Source organism: Callithrix jacchus, chromosome 11 (genome assembly GCF_049354715.1).
Source record: "Callithrix jacchus isolate 240 chromosome 11, calJac240_pri, whole genome shotgun sequence".
Lineage (NCBI taxonomy): Eukaryota > Metazoa > Chordata > Mammalia > Primates > Cebidae > Callithrix > Callithrix jacchus.
The window spans coordinates 93,428,533-93,442,063 of record NC_133512.1 but is presented as its reverse complement, the minus strand read 5'-3'; the positions used below and the strand labels follow the sequence as shown (position 1 = coordinate 93,442,063).

The 13,531-nt window shown below is 48.0% G+C and overlaps 1 protein-coding gene across 4 annotated transcripts in view; it reads left to right on the top strand.

Moving 5' to 3' along the window:
• DPP6 (dipeptidyl peptidase like 6) overlaps positions 1–13,531 on the top strand; it is a 1,158,816-nt gene that overhangs the window by 1,033,088 nt on the left and 112,197 nt on the right. The window lies entirely within an intron of this gene.

The following is a 13,531-nucleotide window of genomic DNA, read 5'->3' as shown; positions in this document are numbered from 1 at the left end:
TCAGGTCTAGCCCAGGGATGGATGCTCCAGCACCTGGTGACTCTGGACATCTCTGAATGATGTACTTGTCTCCTGCAGTGGCTCCACTGCCACCTTTGCCCAGGGCCTCTGCAGAATTCTACTGTGATTACTTCCTCTGTCTTTCTTCAGTGAAACTTAAAATGCCTTCGGATCCCCAGGCTGATGGGCCAAGCCCAGAAGTCCAGTGGTCTAGGAAGGGCAAGGCCATGCCTGTCCCTTCCAGCCCTGCATGGGTCTTCTCCCCAACATGGGAGGGCCTGAGTCTCCAGAGGGTTAATGAGCCCGGCCCCCAGCAGCTGGTCCCAGGGACCAGCACTGGGGCGTCAACCCACGGCATGCGCTAGTTGGGAGAGTTGAATTGAGTTGGCTGCTGATGTTTTCGCTGAGATATTTAAAAGCTCAGATGATTGCTTTGGCTTTTCTCCTGAAGTTCCATATATTTTATTGTTTTCCTTTCAGCCCCATCCCTGCCAAGCCTCCTGGGGCCTGGTCCAGCAAACTCACTCAATTAATATGGAAAGTCACCTGGAAAATTTCAGCCATCTGTTTGAGTTAATTGAAAATCTCGTTTAGTCAATTTGGTGATGCTGTTTCCACAGGCTTGATTAGCTTCAAGGACAATGAAAAATTAGCCTCAGCCAAGACTTGAAGTCTGGATGCTGGGCTTCAGGTTTTCTGCCTGCTCTCTCAATGCGATAATGCATTTTATATGCAATATGAATCTGTAGCATGTAACTGTCACACCTTCTCATTCTGCTTCTCTATCACACATCTTTGAGGGTTTTAAAGAGTCTGCACAGATATATCAGAAATCCCAGACTCATGTGAAGCAGGTGTTTAGTATTTGCTGGCCATTCGCCTGAGCACTGGGAATTTGGTGGCAAATGAAACATGGTGTTCGCAGTGTGGAGGGGAACCTGGATCCCGAAGTCGTTACTAGCAAGTAAATCCCTGCAGGTGCGAGAAGGGCTGCGGAGGCGTGTGGAGGGGAACCTGGATCCCGAAGTCGTTACTAGCAAGTAAATCCCTGCAGGTGCGAGAAGGGCTGCGGAGGCGTGTGGAAGAGGAGGCCACCTAGTCTGGAGGGTGGCCATGTCACGGCTGAGGTCAGAGTTTCTGCACCTCCATGCCAGTGACATTTGGGGCCCAGCAATTCTGTGCTGTGGGGGGCAGTCCTGTGCACCGTGGAGCGTTAGGAAACATCCCTGGCCTTGCCCATTAGATGCTGTAGTATCTGCCTTTCCTCCTCCAGTTGTGACTGTCACAAATGTCTCCAGCCATTGCCCAGTGTCCTCAGATTGAGGACTACTGGCTTCAAGTCAAGGTTCTCTAGCCAACCGCCTGGGTTTGAATTCCGGCTCTGTGGACTCTGTCAAGTTACTCAACCTCCCTGCTTCAGTTTCATCATCTGTAAAATGGGGATAATATTAATAATAAGCATGTTTACTCTCATGGACAGTTGTGAAAATTAGATAAGGCGTGGACCGTAGGGCTGGCTCATCGATCGTTCTGTCTTGTGGCTGTAAATACCTCTTGTAATGTGGACAGCTCTCTCCTGTGCACCTCAGCCTGGCCTGGGCCAGGACTCCAGGCTCTAAAAGCCAGCCACCCAACCAGCATCTTTGCTGGTCACCATATAACTTTTAAATGGTCAAATTGTGATTCTCAAAGTCAATCAACAGGTGTCCAAGATTTTATTTAACTCATTAATTAATTAGGGATCCAGTGAGCTGTAGAAACAGGCCACAGAAGCGTGCATAAGCTAGTTGTATAGAGGCAATTGAACAAGGACCTGCTGTGAGTCTGCTGGGTTACCTAGCCAGCCGGGAGAGAAGATGTCTACCCCAGCAGGGTTGAAACTGCCCCTGCAGCCGGGTGTGGTGGCTCACTCCTGTAATCCCAGTACTTTGGGAAGCCGAGGCAGGCGGATCACGAGGTCAAGAGATTGAGACCATCCTGGTCAAAAAGGTGAAACCCCGTCTCTACTAAAAATACAAAAAATTAGCTGGGCATGGTGGCGCGTGCCTGTAGTCCCAGCTACTCAGGAGGCTGAGGCAGGAGAATTGCCTGAACCCAGGAGGCGGAGGTTGCGGTGAGCCGAGATCGTGCCATTGCACTCCAGCCTGGGTAACAAGAGTGAAACTCTGTCTCAAAAAAACAAAAAAGAAAGAAACTGCCCCTGCAGTTGGAAATCGAGCCCAGCGTGCCCCTGGAGGAGCCAGTGATCCCATCTGCCTCTTTACGACCTTCAGATCCACTTGCTGACACTGCCTACACAGCACCTCAGGCCAAACCTAGTCAAAGCCCAGCCCCTGCTCTCCTTGTCTACACCTGCTCCCTGCAGTCTCCCCATCGTGGTCCAGGGCCACTCCACCTTCCAGGGGCCCAGGCCTTCTGTACTACCCTCTGTACTGGGAACCCTCCTTGGCAGGTGCCTGGCATCAACCTACATCCTTCACCGATCCCCACTCCTCCCTGGCCTGGCCCATCAGCACTGCCCACTCCTGCCCCACCCACTGCTGACCCCACACAGCAGCCAGAGTAACCCTTTAAATGACATCAGGCCACGTACTTGCTGCTCCTAAACATCTAGTGGCTACTATTCTCTCCAAGTAAAGGCCAGACTTCCTACAGTGGCCTCAGAAGCCCTCATGATTGTTAGATAGATAGATGATAGATAGATAGATAGATAGATAGATAGATAGATAGATAGATAGATAATTAGATAGCCAGATAGATAATTAGCTAGCCAGACAGGTCACACACCCTTTCTAGCCCCCCTCACGTCGGCTGGGTCACCCCTAGATGAGGGTCTACATAGAAGCTCCCCGCTGCCCGGAGAGCTCTTCCCACCTAGGTCCTGATGAAATACGTGGCTCCCACAGGGACTTCCCTGATAAACACATTTCATGCGGCAGCCCCACCCCAGCTGTCCCTGCTTTCATTTGCCTCCTTCGACTCCTCCCAGTGGTATTTTTCGATACTTTTTAAATGGTTTCATTTTCATATTCCCACCTGGCTCCCAGAACAGGAAGTTGTTGAGGCAGGGATGTCAGTTCCTGTGGGGCGGGGCCGTGGCTCCAGTTCTGCAGCAGCGCTCTGGAAACCTTGGCTGGAGGAACGCATTGACTTCAAAATCTTATTTCCATGGGATTCTTGAAGAGTGCAGTGTCTTCAGTTGTGCTGGTACCTTTCTAAGAACCAACACTTTTTAGTTATTTAGCCATGGGTGACATCGTGCCCTCTCAAGCGCAGGATGCTAGAGGAACTGGCTAAAACTGAGACACTTCATCTCAGGAAGGACACAAAAGGAGTGAACCCTAAGTCATGCCCCTGAGCACCTCGGAAGGGAGAGAAGCTGAGGTTTCTGGAAGCCTGCAGCTTATTTCGACAGGCTAGCTCAGGAACCAAGAGGAAGGGAGAAGGCATTTCATGTATCTATCTAACCTTTAAGCCACCCATTTCCAGTTTCTTTTTTAGTGTGCTTGTTAACCAGATTGACTTCTCTGATGGTTCTCAGAAGTAGGGAAAGTGAAGTCTGCACTTTCAGATCTCTGCATTGGCAAACACTTATCATCCATGTGGTGCGTGTTGTGTGAGGCCCTCGGGTGATTAAGACTTGTGGCCTCTCCCAACAGGAGCTCACGTTCCAAGAGGCCTGGCCAGCTTGTAGCCAGGAGCTGCACTAGGAGCAGAGGTGCCCGTTGTGGGGTGAGTGGGAAGTGTTCAGGATGGTTTTGCAGACCCCACAAGGATCCGGGGCAAAATTGGAGGCCCACTTGGGAAATGGCGTTGTTAGAGACAAGAGTGGCAGGCCCAGAGTAGAGCTCAGCCTTCCTCGGGCTAACGCAGGGACCCAGGCCTTGTTCAGCTGAACCTGTCCAGAAAAGAATAAATGCAGTCAGTCCTACAGATGGAAAAAAATAGATGGGCATCGCTGCGCTCCACCTGTCCCGTGGTTTCTACGCATTCGCGCGGAAACCCAGCTGCAATGATAAAACAAGGGCACTTGTTCTTTGCCAGTTTCCTCCAGCCTTTCCCGAGCACTTGAGCTGCTGTTGAATTGAGATGCGGCAGATAGCCGGCACTGTCATTCTGAAGACATGTTGCCCTGTGCTGATACAAGCTGTTATTTGCCTCCAAAGATCCTGTTCGAATGCAGCGCAGCTGCTCTTTTCCTGATTGCCTGGTAACCAGCGGTGGTAAAGGGCTCCCAGAACCAGCCGTGTCCCTGGTGCACCTGCACCCAGGTGCGGGGGCTCACTCAGAACCAGCCGTGTCCCTGGTGCACCTGCACCCAGGTGCGGGGGCTCACTCCTCCACCTCCCACTGCCACAGCCGACGAAAGGCTCAGAGGCCTCTCACTTTCATTTTCATTTACTTCTGTGTATTTGTTTTGATCCCCAGCACCAAGGATTTAGATGCTGCACAGCTCCTGGCACAGGAGCATGGTTAGTCCATGCACGTCTGTCTCATTTTATTGATTTGCTCTTTTTCAACTTTAGGTGGCCACACCCTGGCCACCTCATAGGCACCTATTTAGAATGTTTCGAGGACCCTTGTTCCTCTGCGTTTTTGTAAAGCATGGATATGTGCATGCTTCCTTCACATAAACGGCATTGTGATAGAGATCTAGGTAATTTATAGGATAGAAACAGATAGAGCTCCAGACATAAATGTATGTTTCCTTCTGTATTCCTCTGAGGCTCATGTGAAGACCTAGCATACCCATGTGTGTCTGTCCAGCCCACAGCTTCTAACTGCACACAGTGATGCCAGATGCCACCAACTCCCAGCAGCTTACTCATGGCCTCCTTTGCCTTCAGGCTTCTCCCCAGCATGCACTGCTCACCACACCTCCATGCTGACCCAAATGTGAAACTCAGCCTTCTCTCTTTCCAATTTATACAAAATGTGGTAAGTGCACTAGTCTTGGGAAAGCTGAAGGTCATCCGATCCATGGAAACATCATGGAATAATATGTTCTCATATCTAATGGCTTGAACACCCACCAAAACCACCACGATCATCACTTCCACCACCTTCCTAACCTCCACCACCTCTACAACCTCCACCACCACTGCCACCTCCACAACCTCTATAACTTCCGACACCACCACCACCACCTCTACAACCTCCACCACCACTGCCACCACCACAACCTCTATAACTTCCGACACCACCACCACCACCTCTACAACCTCCACCACCACTGCCACCACCACAACCTCTATAACTTCCGACACCACCACCACCACCTCTACAACCTCCACCACCACTGCCACCACCACAATCTCTATAACTTCCGACACCACCACCACCACCTCTACAACCTCCACCACCACTGCCACCACCACAATCTCTATAACTTCCGACACCACCACCACCACCTCTACAACCTCCACCACCACTGCCACCACCACAATCTCTATAACTTCCGACACCACCACCACCACCTCTACAACCTCCACCATCACCACAACCTCTACAACTTCCATCACCAGCTCCTCAACCATCACCACCAGCTCCAGCACCATCACCACCGCCACCTCTATCACCTCCACAACCTCTATGACTTCCAGCACCACCACCTTCACCACCTGTACAACCTCCACCACCATCACTACCACAACCTTTGCAACTTTCATTACCAGCTCCACCATTACCTCCACAACCACCACCATTACCACCACTTGCACCATCACCTCCATTGCCTCCACAACCTCTACCACCCCCATCCCCACCATCACCTCCACCTCCATCACCTTCGCAACCTCTACCACCAGCATTATCACCACCAAAACCTCTATCACCACCACCTCCATCACCTTCACAACCTCTACTATCACCACCACCACCATCACCTCCACCTTCATCACCTCCGCAATCTCTACCACCACTATGCCCAGCATCATCTCCACAACCTCTACCACCACCACCCCCACCATTATCACCACCACAACCTCTAACACAACCACCCCCATCACCTCCACAACCACCACCACCTCCATCACCTTCACAACCTCTACCACCACCAGCACCACCAGCACCTCCACCTCCACCTCCACCATCACTTCTACTTCCACCACCACCACTGTCACCCCTCACTTGATTCCTTTGCTCTCCATTCTGAGGGCTCCTCTGCCTCCTTCTCTATCATGAACAGGCTCTCCTACCTCACATTTACAATATCAATAACCTGTCACCTTTACAATGACCTGACTTGCCTGTGGTTGCACTTTTAATTAGTAGGAGAACCAGGACTTGAACGTGAGTCTCCCATCACCAAGGCCTTTGCCCAGCATTGTTTAAGAGCTGTCACACCCACTGTATTTCCCTTTGTGCTTGAACTTTCAGGTGGCACAAAGCCTGTTTGGAGGGTTCACTGGCAAAACCTCTGTCCTTCCTGCTTTCCTCCCTCAGGGTGTGTGGCCCATCTGGACGTTGGAGTTGTTCAGACATCCTCAGGTGATTCCTAAGTGTGGCCAAGACAGAGAACCCTTCTCAGCAGTGCAGTTTTCAAATTATAGATGTGCCCAACCCCTTATCTCACCCCATCCCTGAATCTGCCATCCCAAACATAGTCCTAATCTCTCTTTTGTCTTTAACAACTCTGGAAAGATATATTGTTTTATCTGAATTTGTCTTCCATTTTTTTTTTTGGAAGCAGTCTGGGTGTAAATTACAATTGCATACATGTGCTCTGTTGCCCTCAGCTGTGTCCTATCTCTCTTTCCACCTCGTGTGTTAAAGAAGGCATCTAGGTACCTAAGTACTCAGTGGTCTCATCTTAGGGAGCACGGGTTCAAGGGGATTTGCTCCAGCAGACAGCTTTGTTCACAGCCTTGTGTTTACAGCATCAGACCAGCGCAGGGTCTCTGCTACTCATTAGGGTGAGAAGCTGTTCCCGGTGACGAGGCTGCTGGAGAAGCTGCAGACTAGAGAAATGTCGTCTCTTTACTGACGTGCCAAAATGGGAATTCACAAAGTTCCTGCTGATCATGGGATCATTAATGAAAACGTCCAGTGCTGCAGGGGGCTGGAAATCTGAGCCACATCTGTCAGAATCATAAGTTTCTGGTGAAAAAAGTATGTTTTACATGGTCACGGCCTGTGTTTGAAAGGGCAGCTGGGGGCTGGGCGTGGTGGCTCACACCTGTAATCCCAGCACTTTGGGAGGCCGAGGCAGGCGGATCACAAGGTCAAGAGATCAAGACCATCCTGGCCAACATAGTGAAACCCCGTCTCTACTAAAATATAAAAAATTAGCTGGGTGTGGTGGCGCATGTCTGTAGTCCCAGCTGCTTGGGAGACTGAGGCAGGAGAATTGCTTGAACCTGGGAGGCAGAGGTTGCAGTAAGCCGAGATCGTGCCACTGCACTCCAGCCTGGCACCTGGCGACAGAATGAGACCCTGTCTCAAAAAAAAAAAAAAAAAAAAAAAAAAGAAAGAAAAAAGAAAGGGCAGCTGAATTGTTCTGAAGATGCTGTGAATGCAGGGAATGATTGGCTGCTTGGCAGGTTTACAATGAGCAGGAGACATCGGAAAAATAAAATGGGATTCTGCCTTCCCATCCTCATCAATAAAACACCACCGTTAGCCATATCTTCCAGCTAGCAAAATAGTCTTCACGTCTGAAATTGTCAGTAAAACACTGGACAAGGTTTTCCAAGTCAGAGTCACTGGGCTGGTAAGCCAGTGCTGGTCACTTACACCCTCCAAGGGTGTAAGTGGCAACTGCAGTTTCTTCCCATAGGCCACAGCTAGCAAATCTGGGACACGGATTTTATGGCATCTACAGGCAGATGTGACTTGGCAAAATGTACCTGACATCATGTTTTTAAATATGTTAACATGCATTGAGACATGAGCAATGTTGAAGAGACAGGTTGAGTCCATGGGTGGGTAGGTGGGTGATGAATAGATAGATGGGTGATAGTTGGGTGGGTGGATGGATGGATAATGAATGGATAGAGAGATGATGGATGGGTAGAGGGATAGCTAGATGAATAGGTTAATAGACGGATAATTAACGAACGGTGGATGAATAGATGGATAGCTGATGGATGAGTGGATGCATAGATGGATAATGAATGGATGACGAGTGGGTGGATAGATGGATGATGAATATATGGAAAGGTGGATGGATGAATAGAGAGGGATGATGGGTAGATGGGTAGATAGATGGGGGTATGACTAAATCATTGATGGATATATGGATGGCTGAGAGGAATGAACAGTAGATGGATGGATGGATGGACAGACAGACTGATGGACAAATAGATAGAAGGGTGCTGAGTGTGTGAAAATGAATGACTGGAGAAAGGACAACATGGCTTTACCCCCACCACTCCTATTCACTGGATCTCTTCATGTTCAAAGCATTAAATGGTTAAAAAGCAATGTCACAATCCCTAAGGAGTGTTCTCTGTGACACGCTCTCACTTCCTTCTCTCTCGTCCTGACAGCTGGCACTGCGTTATAGCCAGCCCTTGAGATGGAAGGAAAAGCAGCATGGTCTCTTCCTACATGGAAAGTGCAATTGTGGAGACAGACATGGAACAGTAATTTGCCTTCAGTCATCACGTTTCTGCTCGGTAGAGTGCGCTCTGCGCAGGTGTTTTCCTTCAGCTGCACGGCTGATCCGGAGCATCCTCAAACGTGGAACTGAATGCTTCAGTAGAGCAGCACTTGATATTTACGGTTGTTTGCATTCGCTCAAAGGTGCCCTCTGTTAAAGCACATCCTCTTTTAAAGTTTCCTCTCTCACAACATTTTTGTGCCCCTCCCTGCTCAATCTATGGGATAAACATTGCTAAAAAACACCAGAGTTAACTGTGTAGTCTTTATGTCACAAGATAAACCGGCTTTGTTCTCCTCACCCTTTACTGCCACACAACTGTCAGAACATTTGCCAGGATGGGGAACACCAAGAAGTAACAAGCACATTAATCCCTGTGATGGAGACAATGCTCGATTAATATTTTATGGCAAACAAATGGACTAATAAAAAATTCACATGCTTCTCACCAGGAAGAGTCACCATATTCTGATTTGAAGGCACCTTTGGCTGGGGATTCATAGAAAGTAATACTGTTTTCTCAGCCAGGCTGTAGCATTGCACGTGCTCCCCGTGTAATCCATGGCACCCCCACCCTGCGCTGAAGTCAGTGACTTGCCCATCTCTGCACTGTCAGCACATGGAACCGCGTCTCCCACACACCAAGCCCTGATGAGATGCGCTTGGATGCTTCAGTCCACTGGTAGGCAGGTAGAGGGCTTTGGAATAAAGAGAGATTCGGTAGCATTTCTTCCATGACTCTTTGCTTCCTGTCAATATTTTGCTATCATGTTCTTTTTAAAATGGAATTCTGATGATGATTAAAATATGATCAGCTATTTTCTGTGATTGTCAAAATGCTTCAGTATCTCTCTTCATCCTGACAATCAGATAGATTCTCATGTCTTTCAACACCCAGCTCCAGCCTTGTGCTAAAAAAGATGCCACTTCAAATCCTATTTTGTCCAAATAACTGCTACCAAATTTCTCTTTATTCTAAAGCACTTTACCTGCCTACCAATACATTTATCCATTCAAAGAACATGTAGTAAGGGCAGACATGGAAATGGAGGTCTATAGTTAAACAGCGCATGGAGTTATTCTCATGTGGTCATCGCCACCGTTAGAGAATCGCTTGTCTCCAATCAGCAGTTCTCCACTCTCTCCGCTCGAGCGTGCCTTGAAATCACCGGGGGCCTTGTTAAGCCAGGCATTGCTTGTCCCCACCCCCCGGGTTTCAGATTCAGTGGGTCTCGGGTGAGGCCTGGGAGTCTGCATTTCTAACCTTCCCAGGTGCTGCTGGTACAAGGACCGCACTGTCAGAACCTGACTTGCCTCATTAGAGACGGGGGTGGAGGCTGTTTCTACCACTTGCTTCCTCCCCTAGTGGCATGGACTTGGCCTGACTTTGCCACAAGGGCCTCGAGTCCTCATGGCTGTTCTGCTCTTTCTGGGTGGGGGTGTTCTGCTCCCTGGGTGAGGGTGACAACACTGCCTGTGATTGTTGCGAACTCGGGACAGGGGCAGGGTGTTCTCTTGTCTTTGCCCATGCTTCCTTCAAGAGAGCAGTGCCTTCTGAGAACAGTCACAGCGATGCCAGCGATGTCCATGTATGACAGAGATGTGTCACCCATGCAGACACCAACAGGTTTACAGGGAGCAGGGCGGGTCTGCGGGGCCATGCTCACCACACAGGAGTCTCCTCTCCCTCCGCACACTTCCCTGTGTGAGGCGTCCACGCCTCCCAACAGTGGGACCTGTTCTCATGACTGCCCTCTGTTGACATTGAATGTTCTCACATTATAACGTTCCTCTAGAGTCTCCCTCTGATCAGTGCTTCCCTTTGTCCCCTCAAGAGACAGTCATACTCGGGGCGTGGGGATTTGACAGGCACCTGCAGGTCCCATGCCTTGGAACAGAACATGCATGAATAGAAGCATTTCCTTCCCCTTGCTCTTTGTCTCAAGGAGCTCCCTGCCCAGCCCACCCAGGACTGTGAGGAAGAATGGTAAGGACTGGATGATGTGAGGGAGGAGGCAGGAATCAGAAGGGCACAGGACAGGTGGACAAACGTGGCTTTCTTGGAGGCTATTGGGTTGAAGACAGCGCTTCTCTGCCCTATTTTCACCATTTTCTATGGGGCAAAGACACCTGGGGACTTGCACAAGGGAAAGGGAGTTTCTGGCTCCAGCTTGAGCCACTGAGATTTCCCTGCCTGGAGTAGGTTGGTGCAAGGGGTCCTGTGTGCTTCATTGCCTGTGAACCTCATGCGCAATGTGAGGGCCCATCCAAGCTTCCACAGCAGCCTCTGTGGAGGGAATTGAGCTGCAACTTGCTTTGTGAACACGCCATTCTCCTGGGACAAGAGGCCCTCATAAGGAGAGACACCTAGGACAAGAGCGAGCCAGACCTTGGCCCCAGCTGAGGGGACACTTGCTTGAGGAAGGCCTTACCAAGCCACCACCCTTCTATAAAATTCTGAGGTCACAGAAACTTCTCCAAGCAAAGCTAGCAGAGTGCTCAGCACACCAGAGACTTTACTACTCAAGCAGTTTTCTGAGAAGGAAACACTTCACTGCTAAATCAGAGCAACGTACTTGTACCTTTTTTTTCCCCAAAAACAACAGGAAAAAATGTACACTCAGTGTGCTGATGTACGTTTTAGTTAAAGGGCAGTCTGGTTCTTGCTTGGTGAGAAAGCCAGGTCAGGTCTTGGTCGCTGTTGAGAATATCCATGAGACCCTTCCCTGTCCTGAGTTGGTGGGGTCAGCCACCACCATGCCTGTCACAGTCAGGCAGGGGTGACTCTAGAGAGCTCCAGCCAGGTTCCCTGAACAAAAAGAACAAACTCTTAGGTCTGCAGCAGATTCTGGTGCAGAGCTGGTGTCCTATCACCAGCTCCCTACCTCACCCCACACACTCGTCTAATCTGATCTTATCACCTTCATGAAGACTTAATGATTTCCAGCCCCTTTTCAGATTAATGGGTGGGTATTATTAATTAAATGTTGTGCTGCTTCTATGCCTTTTCCTGCCTTCTTTTCTTTGAATTAAATTTATTTCTAAACTATTAGGAGCTTGAAAAAATACGTCATTGTTATGAACTTGGTCTGGCTGGAAACACATACAGCAGCTGTGACCAGGTGTGTGGGGGAGGACATCTCTGCTCTGTAATAGTGAGAGCTAGCCAATAGGTTCAGCCCATTCATAGGCACTGAAATATTTCTCCATGATGCTGAGAGTTTATTTGTTGTTGTTGTCAAGTTTTTATTTAGTTTTAACTTTGCTTTTCTTTTTTATCAAAGTATTGTGTATTAGTGCTTAAAACATAATAATATAGAAGAGTTTATAGTGGAAAATAACTGCCCCTCTCCTCTCCTTCTAACCCATCCCACCCCCAGATGGAGGTGGCTTTTTACTCATTTTATCCTTTCTTCTGATATATACCATCATATATGGTACATCACTAAACAATATGAACATTTCACTTTTTTAAATGAATTTTTGTCTTATTTATTGTCTTCTTATGCTAGACAAGAATTCAGAACACTTACATTCCTACCTATTCTACCTCCTCCATTTATATGTGGATTTTATTCTCTATGTCAGTTACTTTTTTACACTTAAATAATATTGCAAGTTTTTATGTTACATTAACTACAGGGAGAAACTATTAACGCCTCAATTTGTGAAATGACGTTAGTCTCCTGCCCTCTCCTGTGAGTCCCATCCTGTCCCTATCACACAGCAACTTCTGCATCTTTGTTTTTACTTTTGCATCACCGAGGTCGATGGCATTGACACTCTGTCCTGTAATCATATCTAAACCTTCTTACTTTCCCATAGGTTGATGCTAAAAGGTTTAAATAAATAAAGAGCATTTTCTTTGCCATGACTAAGTAATTATCTTTCATGATGGAGCTAAGGAGTGCCCTGTGATTGCAATTCTTTTTGTTTCCATTTTTGTTTTCCTGGAGTTTTAAATTGCTTTTGTTTCTTACCTGAAATATTTAATTCTATTACATCCTGTCTCTCCTTTTTTTGAAGTCTCTCAGCTATTCTGTCGCATTGCCCTTTTCCCCAATCTGCCTCCCTGAGTGCCCTCCATCGCCCTGGTATTGTCTGGACTACTATTTCCAACCTCTACACTAAGGTCATCCTGGGGCCTTCCCACACTGCTTCCTCATGCTGGGCAACTGTTTTCTAGATCTCACAGAGACGTGATTTACTCCCTCTATTCGTCTGGAGTGCATTCGCTGGATGATCTACTAAGAAAGGAGTGTGGGAAGTAAACTTACTAAATTATTGAATACCTAAAAATGTCTCTTTTCACATGTTTAAAGTTTTAGCTGTATGTAGAATTGTAGTTTTTTTTTTAAGTCTTTATTCCTCAAAGCTAGAGGGTATAGCTCCATTGCTTCCAGCATTTTGAGATGCTGAAGATAAGCCTCATACTGGTCTGTGATATGGTTTGGCTGTGTCCCCACCCAAATCGCTTCTTGAATTGTAGTTACCCCCATGCTGTTCTCTTGATAGTAAGTTCTCACGTGACCTGATGGTTTCATGAGGGGCTTTTTCCCCTTTGCTGGGTACTTCTCCTTCCTGCCGCCATGTGAAGAAGGATGGGTTTGCTTTCCCTTCCACCATGATTGTGAATTTCCTGAGGCCTCTCCAGCCTTGCAGAACTGTGAGTCAGTTAAACCTCTTTCCTTTATAAATTGCCCAGTCTCAGGTAGTTCTTTCTAACGGCATGAGAACAGACTCATACAGTCAGATACTTGTTCCTCTGTAAATCATCTTTTTTTCTTTCCAAAAGCGTTTTGAATTTTGAAATAATATACCTAAGAATGGGTTTTCTTTTCATTTATCACCATTTTATCCACAGACTTTCAATTGATTCTCCTGTTTGAACTGCATTTCTGAGTCTCACATGATGCTTTACCTGGAGCT